General features: G+C 29.5%; 1 long non-coding RNA gene across 1 annotated transcript in view; it reads right to left on the bottom strand.

The window, feature by feature from the left end:
* Positions 1 to 8858: 8858 nt before the first annotated feature.
* The window catches only part of LOC121118064 (uncharacterized), a 30885-nt gene continuing 20277 nt past the window's right edge, over positions 8859 to 19466 (bottom strand). Inside the window, exon 2 of the long non-coding RNA XR_005864323.2 lies at positions 8859 to 9463. This is a non-coding gene — a long non-coding RNA (uncharacterized lncRNA). The remainder of the gene's footprint in view (positions 9464 to 19466) is intronic.

Genomic DNA, 19466 nt, shown 5'->3' with positions numbered 1-19466 from the left:
TCTGTGTCAGTGCAATTAATCCTCTTTCTTTTCTTAGAAACTATTACCCCGTAGACGAGAAGACCCTCTCACTAGGAACTGAAATTGCGGGTATTGATTAATACCCAATGACTAACTTAAATAGGTTAGGAAATGCTATTTTTTCTTTATTGTTCCCCAACTTAAGTGGATCATTTGATCGATAGAAACAGGGCAATTCTAAATATTGATTCTTAAAAGAAACGTAACATTATAAACATAACAATGTTAAAACTGTAAGTTGTAAAACTGTAAGAGTGTGGTGGCCTTAGAACTAGTTATAACTTGTATAATTGTTATAATTTGTGGGCTAAGTTTCCATTCCTATCCTTTGTTATAAATAATTAAATAAATAAAATATTTGTAAATTTGGTAACATCAGTATTCTTTATTTTGAATAGTTATTTATAAATTTGTATTATGGAGGAAAAATAAAATATTTTTTGATATCAAAAATTATAAATAGATACTTGATTAGTCGAGACTTATATAAATACTTTGATTTTACTATGTTGGAGTTCTAACTATGTCGAGTTTTTCAAAAGATATTTTGGAGGAGTTCGACTAATTTACAAAAAAAAAAAAAAAAAAAGAAAGAAGAGTCTTCTTTGTTATGTTGAATATTTTTCGAGTTCGATTAGTAATTGAATCCAACACTAGTAATTTGTGTTGTACACTAGAGAATATAAGTACACCTGTTTCAAGATGTAAACATCATAAGTAATGAATATGTAAATATTTAGTTAGGAAACTAGAATATGTTTGCATGGTTTGTATTCAATATTAACAAAAATATCTTTCTTCTTTTTCAGTGAATGTATGTGGGTTTGAATGGATATATGAGGGATGAATGAGATTCATTTGAATGAAAAATTAAAAATGTCTCATGTGATACAATGATATTTATTTATGTATATATGGATATTCTTGAATTTACGTGTATATATATTTCAAACATTTTAGATTTGAAGAAGTAGCATCTTCAAACGTAGTGAGTTAACACAAAAACAATCTTAAACAAAAAATAAAGAACATGATTAATTTTCAATTTATTTTTATGGTATTTTTGCCTTAAACTATTTTACCTCTGGACATTTTGCCTTAAAGCCATTTGACCTCAAGTAATTTTCCCCTTAATATATAAATAAATAAGGGTTATACGTCGATATTATTTATTTTCACTTGAAATTTATGTTTTCTTTGAATTTTCTAAATAAAAAAATATAATATTTTTTAATATAAAATGTATTAAATGGTTGTCTTCTGTTGGAATAATGATATTATTATGTTCTTGCCTCATATTATGTTTGTTCCTCAATCAATGAGTCTTTTCTAGTATGTGCAATAAATATAACTGACATAATTCTCCATTCGAATCATTGCAGTGTTTGTTTATTCTTGTTTTCTTATTATACTAATTTTATTACATATTACTACAAAAGGGTCTGTCTTAACTTTGATTATATAATTAGAAGTTTTCCAAATTTACTTATATTTTGAAAATTTATTCTCAGCATCTGGATCCTCAGGATTTGGTTCTGGATATGAGCCTAAGACTTTGGCAAAGTTACTTATCCATTTTTTTCGTTTTTCTTTATCTACTCTTGGTAAATTATTAAAAGCTTTTATTTTCATCTTCCTCCTCCGATTGAATTCCAAGTTCTCTATCCCTTTAGTTTTCATTGTTATATTTCTAGATTCACCGCTTGGTCCTTCCACTTCAGTGGCTTTTTTCAAATTTGCCAACCCTGTTGTAATATTGATAGCCTCACTTGTATACTAGGAGGTATATCCCTACCTATATCCACTCGTTGAATAAATCATAACTTAAATAAATTTGTCGTTTAATGAAATTTTATTTCAATTATACGAATAAATACGATTATTTTCTACCATTATTTATGAACGATTAATACTTAGCCAACATTATACTTGATATTTCGGTTAAAGTACCATCAACTATGTTCTCAAACTAATGCCAAAAGTTGCATATTGCTTCGAACTGTGTAATGAGTAACTCAAATTGTAATATCCCGTCTTCAAGCAGAGTGATTTACCAAAGAGTAAAAATTAAAACCACAAGCTTTAATCTCTCTTAATTGGTTTTGGAATAGGACTGTATAACTATTAAATTTTTTAATGTTCCTTTAATTGGTCAGATGGAGTTGCATTGATTAACTATAAGTAAACATTATAGTATTACAATTAGTTCATCTGACCTAGGAAGCACCTATAAATTAAATATATTTCCTTCTCTAGGAACGACCAATTCGTGAATTATGGACATTAAGTTCAAGGGAATAACTTATCCCGAGCGCATTGTCCATTGAGCTACGTTTTTCCATAAATATATATATTTGTGCCAATTCTGGTATCAAAATTGGTATTTGTACTTACTTGAGAGGGGAAGGAGGGGAAAGTCGGTCTTTATTTCTACTCTTAACCTACTCTTTTTGAAAGAAACCATATTGTTACCATCTGTTAGTTATTATATAGAGAATATTAATTAATTATTATATTCATTGAACTGATAATGATATCAATGATGGAGAATGAAATGACACAAATTCTACACCAAAGTTACTTTATTTATATAAATTAATATAAAAATCGAAATCCTATTTAATACCCTTTTTGAGTTTATTATAATACATAAAGTCACTGCTTTAAATCATACATACACGAAAAAAATCACGTGAATTAATGAAAAAAAAAAAGAAGAAAAATAAACTTCACCTTTGTTCATCATAAAAAGCTGATTATGGGGGGGGGGAGTTAATAATTATGGTTTTTTAATGAAAGCAATGGCGCTGTAAGTAACGATTCCAATACAAACTTTCTATAGTTTCATGTACCAGGGAACCAACGAAGACAAGTTAATACGATTTTATTGTTGAGCATGTAGTATAAATCTAATTTAATGAAGCACATGATTAAAATTTAACTTGGTTTTTTAAGAAAAGATTTTCCCAATTTATCAACAATTTCAGTGATTGTTTATTCATGAAAAAAAATAGAATAATATTGATTGATTGATTGCTTTTTGACCTTTCCTTCAACAACAATTTATTCATAGCTATTACCCCTGAGTATTGGTCCTTGAAATGAGTCCAATATCCAAAGGAAACGAATGGAAAAATAAATTATTCATTTACGCATCAAGGATTTATTCTCATCAAATTTAATGATGCATGAATATCCACGATTATTATTTTTCAAATTGAGAATTTCCTTTTGCACTTTAAGGGACTTATTTCATGAATACAGTTCGTTATATATATAGTAACAAAATCATACCACACTAAACTGTTCTAGAGAAAAAGAGATGAAAATCAACAACCACGTAGAAATTCAATGATTTATGTTCAAAGAAACATTTCAACATCGCGTGACAACTTAGATATGCTTATTAATAGATAGAGTTGATTTTGATGGATGGGTGAGAAAGAGCTGCTTGAAAATAACTTATGATGAGTCTCTTTTACAGAGTGAACTTAAATACCGTAAAATGAATACTTGTATATAACTGTACATATTTAGAAACATAAAATTTTGTGCGAGGACTACTCAAGATCAAAACGATATTATATTATTATTAAAAATGATATCCTTTTGCAGAAATTAGAGCCTTTTGTCTGTTGGAAAGAAGGTATAGCAGCAGGTATTGAGAAACTCCATGGGTACGCTGCCCTATTCTCTAATTATGGAGGTTTGTAGAGCATCCAAATTTAGATTAGGCTTCTTGAAGGCCTTGACCTCTACAATGAATCATATTCAGAATGGATAGAGGCAGAAAGTAAAGAAGATAAGTCTCAGATTTGTCTTCTGTTTAATTTTTTCTTTTTTTATTATTTTGATTATTTTCTTATTTTTATTGTTGTTCTTTCTAAGACTAAAATTTTATGTTTTATGCGATGTGCTAAGCTTTTAGTATTGTCGAAAAGTTTATATTTGGTTCTGAAGTAAGTTACATGATGTGGTGAAACAAAACAAAAAAAAAATATGAGTCTCACATAATCTCTGTTTTTTCATGCTCATAAATAAAATATCACCACAAAATAATTTCAAGAAACTTTTTTGACGATTATGATAGGTTTAATTTGTTAAAATAACTTTTTTATACATATAATGGCTTCTAGAAAAGTAATGCTGATACAAAATCGCCCATCTTCAAATTATACTACTGAATTGTTTAGTTATTATAGTGGTATATTAGTTTAGTTATTTATGGGTTTTAAACCATTGTTTTTGGTAAAAATAAAATCTTGTAATAACCATATATGAGACTGAATAATGCACTTAAATTGTTCTAAAATTACCAGATTTGTTTAACTTTATCAGTATCACACCTCTAACAACCATTAAATATTAAATTCTGTTACATAATTTTATAAATGTGAACACATTAAACATCTCAAATCTCCAAAGCTTATATGCCTAATCCTTTAGTATTTTTTTATAGACTGAGATATTTATTTGATGTTGTCTTGATAAAAGTTTTATCAAAATCAGAAGATATGATGTTTGGATATTTATTGTCAAAAAATATAGTCAAAGTCAACCATGCTTGTTTTTTACAGAATAAAAAATAGTTTATGAAAATATTTTGTCAGATAACTCAATAGCTATGAAATGAGGTATTACATGAATAGATCAGATGAATGGTTTATGAGATAAAATTTAAAACACAAAGGTCCTCAAGATGATTTTTGATCAAATTTATAATAAAAAAAGCTCAGAACTCAGAGTTGGATTGAGTTGCAGATCTAAAATTTCATTTCTTAAATATTTTCATGTCTTAAATTTAAACTTGCTTTAAATTAAGTTCGAGATGGCACGACCAGAAGATAGAGTGCCTACTTTTCTACCAAATGTTGAAAGAGGTAAATGGAAGGATCAAATAAAATTGAGAACCCCGATTCTGTTCTTTCATATTTTTTATTAAACTTATTATTAACACATAAGTCTTCCTTATTAAATTAGATAATTAATAGGAAGTAAAAGATTTTACAAATATAAATTCAGTAATAATTTTCCCCACAACATAAATATGTAATACTGTTGTAACTTTCGTTTTATAAAAATATGAATGAAATCATCCATAAATACGTTCTATGATATTTTTATCAGATAAGTTGATTTGGTTGATTCATAGCTCAATGTTTTACATTATTTTAGGTCCATTCTGTATCACTACAGCTTTAGGTATACTTTTGTTAACATGCCATCCTTTATAGTGGCTTGTAAATCAGAAATAATGATGGTAATAATTTATTTATTTATGTTTTTAGGTTTAAATTAAAAGGTCGTTGAAATTATTGCCTATTTACCAACGTTAATAAAATAATTTCTACAACCAAGTCCCCTGATCTTTTACACGGAAAAAACTTGCAACACTAAAGTTGGGGTCACTGAATTCCTTACGCACGCATAAATGATTTCTTTCTCTTATTATTATTAAACTTCAATTCATAGAATTTTGTAGAAAATTTAAAAATTAGGACATAAATATATAATAATTTTGAAATCCTTATTTAAGGATAATAAGGGGTACAAAAAGGAAGAAGATATGGATGCAAAATGTATGTCCTTATCCGACCAATATTGTAAGATTAGAGGAACTGAAATTACTATCTTAGACCAATCAATCATATTCATGAAATGATTTGATTCATAGTTTATTTTATTAGGAATTATGAATTGCCAATTTTTTGTTGAATAGGGGCCAGATCCTTGATCAATACCCTTTTGATAGTGAAATTGTAAGCTGAAAGTGGTTTGAACAATCCTAGCAATTCGGTTGACATTTAATTTGCAAACCACATTAGAACATTTAAGATAAATGCTCCGAATTTTAAGAGGTTTTTGTTAGGTTTTTATTCCATATATAATAGAATGTGATTAGCTTTGGTAAGCCGTCTAGCCTCGTGGAAGATTCTTGGTGATTTAAGAGGTAAGTGAGAAGCAGGAGGAATTTTCCCAGACCGAATTGCCAAAACCATGTCGTAAAGATAGCCTTGGGCATTTCTTAAATTACATTACTTAATAAAATAAACTATGAATCAAATCATTTCATGAATATGATTGATTGGTCTGCGAACGTAATTTCAGTTCCAATAATCTTACAATATTGGTCAGAAAAATAACTTATGAAAGCAAAGAATGAGCCTTGAAAATTAGAGAAATATCCATGCCATTCCCAATCTGTAGAAATGGCAGTGAAACTAGTTTCAGAGATTTCATCTAAGGTTTACGGATATAACCAAACACACAGATACATTTTTTCAACTTTAAAATCAAAAGATAAACTAAGGAAATTTAAAACTAAGTGTCAGTACCCAGTTTGATATATTTATATATAATATGTTTCAAAATAGCATTCAGCAAAGATAAGGATAATTATCCACATTATTATGTACTAACTTATATAGAATAAAAAAATAAGAAATTGCCAGAATGTTCTCCTTTTCATAAGTAATTGTTATCTTTTTCGTCTATTATCGCACTAGATCCAGGGGCGTGCAACGTTTATTTCTCTGTAGAAGTAAAGGATTTAACTTTAGCAAAAACCACATATCGTGCAATATCATTTTTTTAAGCATATAAAGCTTTTCATAAATAAGAAAAAAAAGTTTATTTGATAATTTTATTTTACTTCATACAGAAACCTTTCCGGACAAAAAGAGGGGGGGGGGGCTAAATTTTATTCTCCAAGTTTTTTTTTGTAAAACGGATTTTTATTTACCATTCACAAATTTTGAGGGGTCAGAATACGTGATAGCTCAATTTTGGGCTCCCGTGATATCCCCAACTATATACACTCTCTCCCACCCCAGACTTACCTATTTCTTCGGACTAGGAAATTACTGTCATTTTTATCATATAATACAAATGACAGTAATTCCTTTTTTTCTAGTGAACTTCTGCATAAAAGTATAACCTTAAACATAATTAACATTAGTATCAAAATACGATAAGAATCTTTAGATGTAATTAAACTATAACTATTTTAGTTATTTACGAAAAAGTATGATATACGGTCTGGTCTATTTGACTATTTTTTTCTTTAATCTAAATTTTCAGGATTTCATTTATATTTAAATGAATGCTGCCTACATGGAATTGATAGCACTAATATTATTAAAGAAAGATGATACATTTGAAAAATTTGTCAAATTTTATTAGGCAAGTCTCAGAAGTGCAAATATAGACCCATTTGATCCTATACTACTCTCCATGGAATATGAAGGGGTTGAGTTATTAAGTATATATATAATATGTTTTAATTACTAATAAAATAAATGGAGTAAATGTTTTAGATTAATTCAATCATAAATAAAAAATACATACATATTCTAACACATTACATTAAATATAGAGTGCATTCATTTTTGCTCCCGTAATCTTAGCGATATTCATTTGAGCATACTTTTTTTTGAACGAGGTTCATTTCAGCAACATTTTAATATAACATAGAAGATTGATGATGCTATTTTAATACAAAAAAAAAAAATACCGATAAAAAAAGATTTAAATTCACAACCACAATGATCGGAGAATGTATTTACATTTCTTTCTACAATAAAAGCCTTAAAATTTGGAACGTTTTTCAAGAATCAATAACAAGGAAGAACTAAATTAGGCGTACAACGGGACCAATTTTAATTCATATAGTAAGAATTGATACAACCTTTGCGCAGGAATTGATTTTTTTCTGTATTAAATATGTATAAAATTGGGTGAAACCTTTAAGCCAATCACAGAGGAGAGAGATAGGATGAAACTTCGTATGATATTCATGTCCATTCTTTCACTAGAGTAATTTATTCTGACTAATTGGTTCAACGGAATTACCATACCGTTGAAGACAGTTTTGTATCTTCGTATGTTTGTAAATGTTGAATTTAATTACTAAAAAAGTTCATTAAATAAAAACTGCACAATTAAAGTGAAACTCGGACTAAACGAGGCACAGCTGTAAATGCAATCACATAAGCCTTACTGTAGAGTTTCGGTCTAAAAATCTTTTATCGATCTGTGACAGTTATGATTTTTAGTGGACTAAACTTATTTGATCTTTTATAGAAATTTCAATTCTAAAAATAAATATTGATGAGGTCCTTTGTGTTTTAAAATTTTGAGCATCGGTACAATGACCTCATATGAAGTGAAAGGTGTTATATAAATACTATTTGTGTAACTCATAAATCAGGATATAGGAGAAAATTGGTAGCGAAAGAATCGGTTCACTTTTTAAAAATGCTTAAATTTTGGTTTACGGTATCAAATCGCGGTATGGACCGAAATATTGGTACATATCACCCTATTAAATATCACTTAAGACCGTACTTGAAAAAAAGTGGGTCGAAGGTCGAGTCTCAATACAAATACTCCTCCGCAAAAAGTGAAGGATAGTAAAATTTTGTGAATAACTTTTTAAAAAGTGAGTCCATTGTATCAAAATTTCTTATAAGGACACGTTATGTACATTTAATTCATTCACTATTTACAAATTTATTAAGGAAAGTTTATTGTCCCTATCAAAGAGATGGGGACAGAGTTTAGAAGGGGACTTTATCAATGTGTTCTGTCATCATCATATTCAACAATATGACATTGAACTTATCTTAATCATTTTTAATTACACATTATGAGTTCACTTCATTAATGTACATCAAACTCAACATTAATCAGAATTAGTTTTAATTATCTAGACGTATACATATTATACGTAAATATATAGCAATCTAGGAACACAAATAGGTTGGGGGGGGGGCGGCTATAATTGAGGGAAATAATTTTAAACTAAAATGTTTATTTATTTCCCCATTTCCTCTTAATTTTATATTTTTTCGTGATGTTATGTATATTTGATGTATATTTTTGTGAAATAAAGTCCACAATATAATTAAGTATATAAATATTTAACGACCTATTTATTAAGTAATTCATGGCATATTATGAAAGGTGAACAAAATTAGTGTTAAATTATAACTTACTTTGTTTGGAATTCGAAAAGAACTCGAAATTGAATCTTGTTTCTTTTGGAACATGTTGCCCTCCACTATCTCTTCTTCTCCTTCGTCCCTTCTTTCCTGATTAGATCTCTGGCCTATCATCCTTCCGTTCGAGACGACCTCATAAGGCTCTTCATCCTCATTAACCATGTCCTTCTCATTCTCATTATTTTCTTCAATGATGTTGTTTCTCATCAAAGTGTACCAATTCCCAAGAATATCTCTTCGTAGTAATGTTGCCCTTTTATCCAGTCCTGAGGATGAGGTTGAGGACTCCAAAAGAAGAAATAACACGAAGAAACATATGAAGGAACTTGGAATGAGCTCAAACTTTCGCATTTTGCTTATAAAAAACGAAGAGGCTTCAAAAAATAAACAAATATTGATTTGAAGTGTCAGTAGACTATTTAATGCTGAAGAATGAGGTCCTGAAAAACAACCACAAAAAAAAGAAGACAAATTTACATTCCGTTTTATAAAATTTATACTATACTTATAAAATACAACCATTAATATAATGTAATTATCAGGTTCTAAGACAAACCCCCCCACAAGTAGGGGCGTTACAACTTATGTTCAAGTACCCCTTCCTATTTAATAATAATAAAAAAAGTGTATTTTATAAAAACAGTCATTTGAAATAACTATATAGGCCCTACATTTTATTTTTGGTGCGTCAATATAAAAATAATCCCAAAAAAAAATCAAGAAAATGAAATAATACAATTTATTTCTTACTTCATATATACCCAACTACAAGCTAATATTTCATAGACATATTTGAGTCAAATATGGACTTTCTATTCAAGTTTATGGGAAGAGTATAGAACCCTAAAATATATCAATTTATCATTATTTTATTGTGATGATCAATTTTGATACTTTAAATGCAATTTAGGGCACCTCCAAAAGGGTTAATAAAAATAATGTGTAAATAGAAATGGACGATAATTCACCGAAGAATAAAAATCTAATCCACATTCAATTTTGAGAAATATCATTTTAGAATACTTTTGTGTTGACACAAACTAAAAAACCCACTAGGATTCAAAATGTATTTTTAAAAAAAACAAAATTGAAATTTACCAATTAATGTGGACCGGAAAATAGTTTCAACGCCCTTGCTCCCCAGAATAAAATCTTTTCGGATGTAAATACTATAACAACCAACTCTATTTAGATATTTTGCCACTCTTTTGGGATTATGACTTAATCATTTTTTAGATTTTGTAGAGTATAAACAAAATTAGCTTGAATTTTGAGACCTTCTCTAGAACAAGTTTTCAAAAATTAATTCATGCCAAACAAAAACGACTGATGTTACTTTATATAGTTTGAATTTGTATGTCAAGATTAATTTAAGAACCAACCTATTGATAAAATCGTTAATTTATGGTTATTTTTAATAAACAAAATATTCAATTGATTTTTGTGCAACCCTCAAGATGGGAGAGTATGGTTCTAAAACCATATTTTCCCCTTCTCCTATCATTAAAATCTACGGGAATATATTCTCTTTTTGATTTCAATAACCTTGTAGTAGATGTCAACTACTTTTCTAATATCCTAGTTGAGAGTTTCCAATGATAAAGGCTATTATTAAAGAATATACAGGTATATACATACCTAATTGTGGGGAAAAAAAAAAAGACTGCAAACAATCAACAAATTTACATCTGTTTTACATTTTTTAAAGTACAACCGTTAATATTTTTAGTTCCAAAAATATATAATTTGAGTTCAAATGGTTTATTTATTATGTTGATGCAAATGGAAAAATATTTAAAAAAATAATAATAGACAATTCAATTCAAAAAGATAAAAAGAAATTTTTTAAAGAAAGTTTTTAAAACTTTAATTTTTCACCTTTCTAAGATAATATTTTTTATTTTTTACTTTTAGACAAAGAACTTAATCAATTTTTCGCAGAATCTCTAGGGATATCTTGATTTAACTTGGTTCATTTGAAATTATTTGTGATTTGAAAGAAAATCTTATATGTAATGTCAATCCAATCATTTTATAGAAATTTATCATTTAAATAGAAGGTTTTTTACTTATATTATCTGGCTGGGTGTTTAGGTTCTTTTCTGAGGGTTCAAAAATTTATTTAATGACCAATAATAATATTTTTAGAATCTTAATCTCAGCTTATTGAGATTTGAGTTTAAATAACCTACATTGCAGATTTAGCATAAATGATAGGTAATTGCATAGTAAATTTTTAGATCTATGAGAGGAAGGTATGGGTGATAACTGGAGTTATAAATTCTAAACATTACTGGTATGTTTAAAAAAAAACCATTGAAAACAACGAAAGATGACATGTTAACACTGACAATTGAAGAATGTTTGGGAGGAGATAAACTTTGTTTTGTTAGATTTAGCCTCAAACAGAGTAGGAAAATGTAAATATACACCAATTCCACTCCGTCCCTTCCATGGACATAGTCAAGAATTACTCCAATATCAATCTCCAATTCTACTCTGACCTACAAATCCTAAAAGGAGGGTCAGAACTAGGATTTGAGCTGAGATCGGGGATATTTTTTAAATTTTCCAATAGCTAACTCCTTTTTTAGATTAATTTAAAAAAATAATATATAGCCCTTATAATTCGTAGCCAAAAATATATTAATCATCCTTCCTATTGAAAAAAATAATCTAATTATAAATTACTTGCGATAGTACCCTGCCCCGTAATAATTAGGCATCACCTTAAAAACAACAACTTTGGTTTAATAATATAAAAGATAACTACCCACACTCACACGTAGCTACTCAATACTCAATACTTATACTAATTCATATTTGTTCTATCCCCAAGAATGAAAGAATAATAATAAGATTTTGCAAAATAAAATTTAATATGTTTGGCGACTTTTGAGTACTTTTTGTGTTTAGAGAGCTTAATAACCAAAATTTGCATACTTCATTTTAATACACCGGTGTTTATATCTAATTCAAATCTTAACATATACTGACAATGCTCATGAATGCATAATAGACAAATAACAAGACAAACAGAAAGAGTTAGGTAACTTTGTACATTAGACGATTCAAATTTAACCTTTTTTGTTATGCAAACTTATATTTTCAGCATTCTCTAAGGTCTATACATAACTAAATGTACTAGTATTATAAAATTTAGTCTGTGGCTATGCCTACTGTATGAACCTTAAAGATGTATTGCTGATTTGAGTGTATATTAGCTTCTAAATACCGGATATCATATCTTCTTTTCACTTTAGCTTCGCAATGGTTGATGATATAGTGTTGAAAGTGGTACCTAATGAAAAATAATTAAATTTGCAATAATTTGAATATAATACAAAAAATTTGGTTCTTTATAAATTTCAATGACCAAAACGATGTAGCCAAAGACAAAGAAAATGCATGTAAAATGGGGGCAGGATTCAATACTATGTAATAAATATTAGTTTATTAAAATTATAAAAAGCTAACAACATATCGAAATTTGTATTCTTGATTATTTCGTATTTTTGAATTACTGAGACAATGACAAAAGGAATAGTCAATAATGTGGTAGCTTGTAGATGATTCAAACTCATGAGTGACATTGCCAGTCCGATATAACTACTGACTCGGAGGAGAGAAGCTGCTTATTGCAAGTGGTAGAATACCACCGAAAATGTTTTATCAAAATATTAAGAATAGTTAAATTAGAGAAAAAATCTATTTTTGTTTAAATTGAAGTTATTGCAAATTTCATTATCTTTCATTTGGTACATCTTTCAAAACTATATCATGAACCATTGCGAAGTTATAGTGAAACGAAAGCATGATATCCTTTATTTTTGAGTCAATATACGATCAAATACACAACAAATCTTCTTGGCTCATGCGGGGGGGAGTTAGAGAGCCACGGACCAAATTCCATAATATTGGTATATACCTTGGAAAAAGGGAGAAATATCAGTTTGCAAAGGTTTGTCAAATCAAGTCAAATTTGAATAGGTCTAATGTACATGTCTACTTCATTGAGGCTTGTAAGCGTTCTGCTATTTGGGTGTTCCGTTCATTTTTTTTCTTTGTTAAGCCATTAGTTCCGTTCCGTTCCACGTCCCAATCATAAGGTAGTACCATATACACTGTTCGACAGTAAATCACGACTTCCACTTTAGTAGTGTGTTGGAAGCCTAATATGAGAACTAGGTTTCAATATATTTTAACATAATTATACGGTGAAAATGTGCTAAAACTGTCTAAAATAGGTTAATTCATTGTCAAGATAGAGGCCAAAAAGCAAAGTATAGCTGATTTTATTCGCGCCCAGTACAGCAACAAGACAAGAAAAACTGTACCGTGGTGGACTAGTCGAAAAACTCCAGGAACGACCACTACCTCACATACACTGTCGATGAGGTTCCGTTAGGTCTACCAGACTAAGTTCCGAGATTCCGTGATGATTCGGGAATCGTGGTATCAGACAGGAAGAGGATGGCTCCATATAAGTTCCCGAAAGGGCTGAGAATCGGGGACATGGAGTACCAGGACGTCCTCAAGGAGGTGGTCTTGCCCCGGGTGAAGTTCAGACGGAAACAATGTGTTTTAGTATGACTACACTGCGGCCCTCGTAACACACTAGAGTAGCATTGATTATTTTTAGTGGACCATTTGCTTACATTCACGGAAAAATGATGAGCCTTGGTCCTATGATTTAGAATTATTGAACTGGTCAAAACATATATTCGAGTTAAGGTAGAGTACTAGAAACTTTCATGTTCAATTAGAGCCTTCAAAAAGTGCCCACTGAGCTCCCCCCCTCCCCTGTGCCACTTCTACAAAATAGGTCTCCCAAGTGCTCGTCTTTGCTTTATCAGCCCTTTAAATTATATGCAAAAAATAAAAAAAATATGTAACCTTTGATTTCTTGAATTTCTTGTAATTTATTTTGGAACAGACCCCTAAAATCTGATTTTTAGCGTTAAAAAAAATCCGTTCTATTCAGCGTTCCGTTCACAAGACTGATTTCATTAATACGATTACATTATTATTTCTTTCATCAGAGATATTTATAAGATGTACATCAGGGAGCACTATATACACGTCCGATGCTATATGTGGACACATGCAATATTTCATTAATACTACTATTTTTGTATGTTTTTAGATCCAAATATGTTCATGATATATACCATGGTGTACCATACACCCTGTGACTCCTTTTCAAATATTCAGACATTCATACATACATATAGGCAAACCTTTACCTTTACAACTCTCCGTTATGCACTTGTCATTACTTTTTATGTACCTTCAAAAATTAAACACTCTTCTATTGTCAACTAGAATCCCACCTCTGCAGATAAGGCTAATACTTAAGAGAGTACAAAATAGTAGTCTATATGTAGGTATTAAAAAAATCAATTAAGTACATTTTTATAAGTATTTTGGAAATCAATTACTTTGCTAGCCTGACATAGTTAAAGTTAATTCTTACACAACTCCTCCACGTCAAAATATGTTGGAGCAATGAATAATTTATATAAAGAAGTTTTTATATGATGATTTTCATTTTATTTTTAAATAAATAAAGAGATTTTGTGAACACTGTTAAATGTTTTTTTGTAGAAAAAAAGAAAATGCTACGATCTGATTCCAAAAAATGGAATTATATTGCAAGAATTAAAATGACTTTGTAACATTTTACTTCCTATGAACAAGAAACGCTTATAATACAAAGAATTTCTTCATTTTCAACAATTGATGTCGTTCATTGAATTTTGATTTTTTTTAAATCCCACTTAAACAAAAAAATTAATAAATATACTAAGCCTAAGGGTTTCCATTGAAAGAAACGTTAGTCACATAAAAACCCTCATAATGAAATAAGATAAAAACGGAGGAATGAAGCCATATTTGACTTTTCAATTAAGTTTTAATTTTACAAAGATAAATAAGAACATCAAACAAACAATTATTGGCATTCTTCAGGTTAAAAAAAAACAAAAAAACAACACATGGAATAAAACTTCCGAAATAGCCGAAATTATTTCTAAAAATACACTTTTTGATTGTATTACCCTATATTTAAATAACAATTTATAAGTCATTTCCATTTCCAAAGACTAAATATAGAGGAGCAAAAATTGTTTCATTAAATATTTAATCAAATAATTTAGGGCTTAAAGTCAGTAAATCGGAAAATACACTTGTGATTCTAATAAAAATGTGATAAAAACAATTTTAACATAAAGTTTGGAGGACCTTAAAATAATTTGTTTAATATGCACTTGAGTTTTAAATCTAGTCCTTACTCGTACTTGAATAAACTAAAAGGCTCAAGTTTTAGCTTATGATTGTTTGGTATCAAACTCACCACGGAACCCTTGGCAAAATGACAGGCATTCTAGTTAGAGATAGTATTCATTATCAGACAACTGCATCATAAAAAAACCATCGGTGCATGCAAGCGCCAAATGGAACTGAGCCATGCATACTTCTTGTATCTAATTTGTCTGAGGTGGTACATAATTAATTCCAGAGTTATTTACAAATTACAGAGGTAATTATCGATGAAAATGATAAATTGAAGGTATGTAAAATAAAATATGTCTTGTTTGATCATATTTCTTTAATTTGTAAATTAGGTAATATATTTTCAAAATTCGACAGAATGTAATTTTCTTTTCTCCAACTAATACTTTAGATTTTGAAATCTCCGCTTTAAAATATAATGGATCAATTTGTTCCTTGATGCTTATATATATAAGTGTAACAACTACTAAGGGAAAAAAGTTTTATATTGGTAAAATATCCTTTGTAATGTTTGAATGGTTAAATACCCCAGGGAAATAACTGAGTTAGGATTGAAGGCTTCAATATTTTTGGAGTTTCATTCATCCATTTGAAAATGTCCTTCTATATTTTGGTAATTCGACCACTATATAATAATGAGGTTATTCTAGATAGGAGATAAATTTAATAGCGCCATTGTTTGCGATATAATTGCAAATATATGCACATATTTATGTACAAGAGGAAAGTAAATTAAGATTTTCAACTGCATATATTATTTTTCTTTAGTTGTTTCTATGAATAAGTAAGTGCTTTATCTTTGGTTTAAGGTCGTCGTATATTTAAATACGTACATATATCGTACTTTTATGATCAAAAAAGACAATTTATCAAGGTGGATAAATCTAGCTTGAAGCAAACTTATACATACGAATACATGTGGAATTATAACGTATGATCCAATAAGGCTGTGTTGATTAAATAAAAGGTAAACTAAGTAAATTGCTTAGAAAATGACAACAAATTTATTCAAGAAGATTATTTGAAAAAATGATTATATTCTTCATATGAAAGGAATCTTCTTGGAATGAATCCACATGAGATTTTTTAACAAGTAGTGTTATGTTACTAATTTTTGCAATGCAATAACCAACTAAAACTATGAATTTTACTATTTATATTCATTCATTTTTACTTTGTAGATTTTTATCTCTTACTATACAATCTACTCGTACATAAACTTAAGCTTTAAAGCAGTTGTATAGATGTATCTGATTCTTGGTAGGCAAGTCCTTGGAATACTGCACACCACATCATCAAATATAATTTTTCTGAACTTTGAAAATTTTGTAGAATCAAATTTTATAATAAAATGTTAATCTGATGGCATTAAACCCCTTGACTGAAAGATCAATTGCTTCTATTGATAAACTAGGCCTTAATAAATATTTTTTATTGGATTTTTAAGCAAAGATTCATGGCAAAACCGAGAAAGAAAGATAGTTCAATAATACAATAAATATTGTACAGTATATGGTCTATGGGAGCTATTGTTTTTTTTTATCAGAGCAACTTTTTTTGAAATACAAATTTTGATAGAATGCCTAAGGGTTAAATATAATACTGAAATTGAAGACAGTCCAAAAATAGCTTGTTGATTGAGGCATCCAAAAGGAGTTTATTCTCAATGCAGTAGTAAAAATTATAAAACAATCAAACAGATTAATTAAATTATTTTTTAAGATAAAAAAGAAATAATAAAGAAATGTTTTTATTCTATAGATCAGTTTAACTATATACTCATAGTACTTAATACATACATGTTAAAATTTAAATTAGTAATTATTTGAATATTTAGTAGGTGTGAATGACTTATCTTTCGCTTTTTAAAGGGTACATATTCATGGGACCTTGAACTTGGCATATATTATTATAATATAAAAGAGATATTTCTCAATATTGGCACTCTCTTAATTCATTCTGTCATTTGTGAGACAAAACGATTGGGGTATTTCTAAAAACTTAAATCTTGACCTTTGAAATCATTAACAATTCTTTGGATCCTGAGAGTGGTATCTTTATATTTTTTTCTTTCTTGTAGGAATTTCTCCTCCCACTACATACTGCACATTCAGTGATTATTTTTTCCCTTTTCTTTTTTGAGGATGTCTAAAAACTTCCGAATAGTGGAGTGAGAGGTTCCTACGAGCTCGTTAAAGGAGCACTGCCCTCCTTCGCAAGAGTTGTTCGTTTTGGAACGCCCCTCCCTAGCTGCATCATAGTAATTCCAAACGGCATGCCGGAAGTGTAGGGGCCTTCTTGTAATGTTACCTGTCGGTTTTCCAATCCAGGTATCTTCAAGATAGCCTAAAACTGGCAACGATTCTTCTTGACTTTATCGATTTGAATTGTGAAAAATGAAAAAAACAAAAACATTACTTTTGATAAGAATTGGGAAAACGTTAGCGAAGGAATTGATGGCTGCATATTCAAAATCAGTCATTCTTTTAAGATTTTGGCTCCCACTCCTTCAGTTTATTTAAAAGTCTTATGTAACTTATTTCATATTTTGCAGCCATTGAAGTAAAGCTATCACGTCGCCATTCACGAAATCATGGATGGTATAAAGTTGGTGGATAAATAATGCACAAATTTATCGGCATACCAAGTCGAAGACTGATCCAAAAGTTGGAGATTTTTAAGTGTCGAAAAAAAGAATGTTTCTTGCAGGACCATCTGTATCTTCGTTGAGAAGAAATTGTTCACCTGAATGCGTTAAAGTATATAGTTCTGGAATTTCTATGGACTTGGAGGGGCTTGATTTCGATTCGTTGAGCATTACGAATGCATCTTTTCAGAATTAAAAATAGGGGAGCTTTCCAGCAACGACTAAAGGTACTCCCACAAATACATCAGTGGCCATAGAGTGGGTATATGCTTGTCAATTTGTAGACTTATCTATAGCCAAATTAACAATTCCATTGACGAGCAATCGAGCTGCATTCCCGGCATGATTGTGCTCCCAAAGTGGTCAAAGGTGTCTTATAGGTTAATCGATGGGGTCCTTCCTGCTCATGGAAGCAGCGGCAGTTGAATATAAACTGCTTTGAAGCACAGCCGTTCAATTCATCATTCAAGTGTTTTATTGACGGAATTTAATAAAAATTGGAATCAAATTACACACGATATATTGACTGGCCATGATATTATTCACAATTATCTTGCTCACGATGATTTTGCTTCACAATCATATTACACACAATCATTTAGTCTCTCAATCAAAATGTACACGATGATATTACCATGGAATCAAATTCCCACAATCATTTTGTCTGCAACCTTTTTGCTGCAGTCATTTTAAAGTAAACCATCTCCTCAATAATGAAGGTATGATAATAATAGGCTGATAAAAAAAAATAAAACCTTGTTTAGGTTGCCAAAACTCGCATCCTAAAACATACTTAGGATTATCAATCCATAAATATGTATATGTAAAAATTTCATTGAACAAATCTTTTTCCATTATTTAATTATATATTACTGTTGAAAAAAATTAATAAAATCCATAATATTAATCTATTAAGGATAGGTCTAGGTAATACCCGGACCTAGAAATGTAAAAAATAGCTGTATTTTATACGTAAAAACGAATACCCTGCGGATAATTACTTGTGGGTGAGTAAAAAAGTATTCGAATCTGTAATTATTTTTTACAGGTTTTTTTCATATGTCTAGTACATAGGCTGAAAAGTCCCGGGCTTAACACATAGATGGCGATATTTTTTAATTAATCTTATTTTCAGTTAGACCACACCTTCAAAAGACAGCTATTAAAATTTCATGACAATTTGTCATTTAGTTTGTGAATTATTGTGCTAGGTGTGAGCCTACTAAATGGTTATTTACAAAACAATTGATGAAGAACGGTTTTGTGTTTTCATTTTTTAATGGGAAATGACTTGCTTGAAAAGCGTTATGGGATCTCCACTCCACCAGAAACAACAAACGAGGTCGTAGAGACTCCAATGAATCAGAACGCAGTGGAAGTCCAAATGAGGTGGTAACAACAGAAAAATCAAATAGCGTTTAGCATTTATATTGTCTTAATATTTGTTCATGGAAAAGCTCTGTCCAAAGTGTGTACTCACTATTGATCATAAACAAAAACGT

The sequence above is a fragment of the Lepeophtheirus salmonis genome, chromosome 5, assembly GCF_016086655.4.
Source record: "Lepeophtheirus salmonis chromosome 5, UVic_Lsal_1.4, whole genome shotgun sequence".
NCBI classification, from domain to species: Eukaryota; Metazoa; Arthropoda; class Copepoda; order Siphonostomatoida; family Caligidae; genus Lepeophtheirus; species Lepeophtheirus salmonis.
The sequence above is the reverse complement of the archived record's forward strand: the minus strand, read 5'-3'. Positions and strand labels throughout refer to the sequence as shown.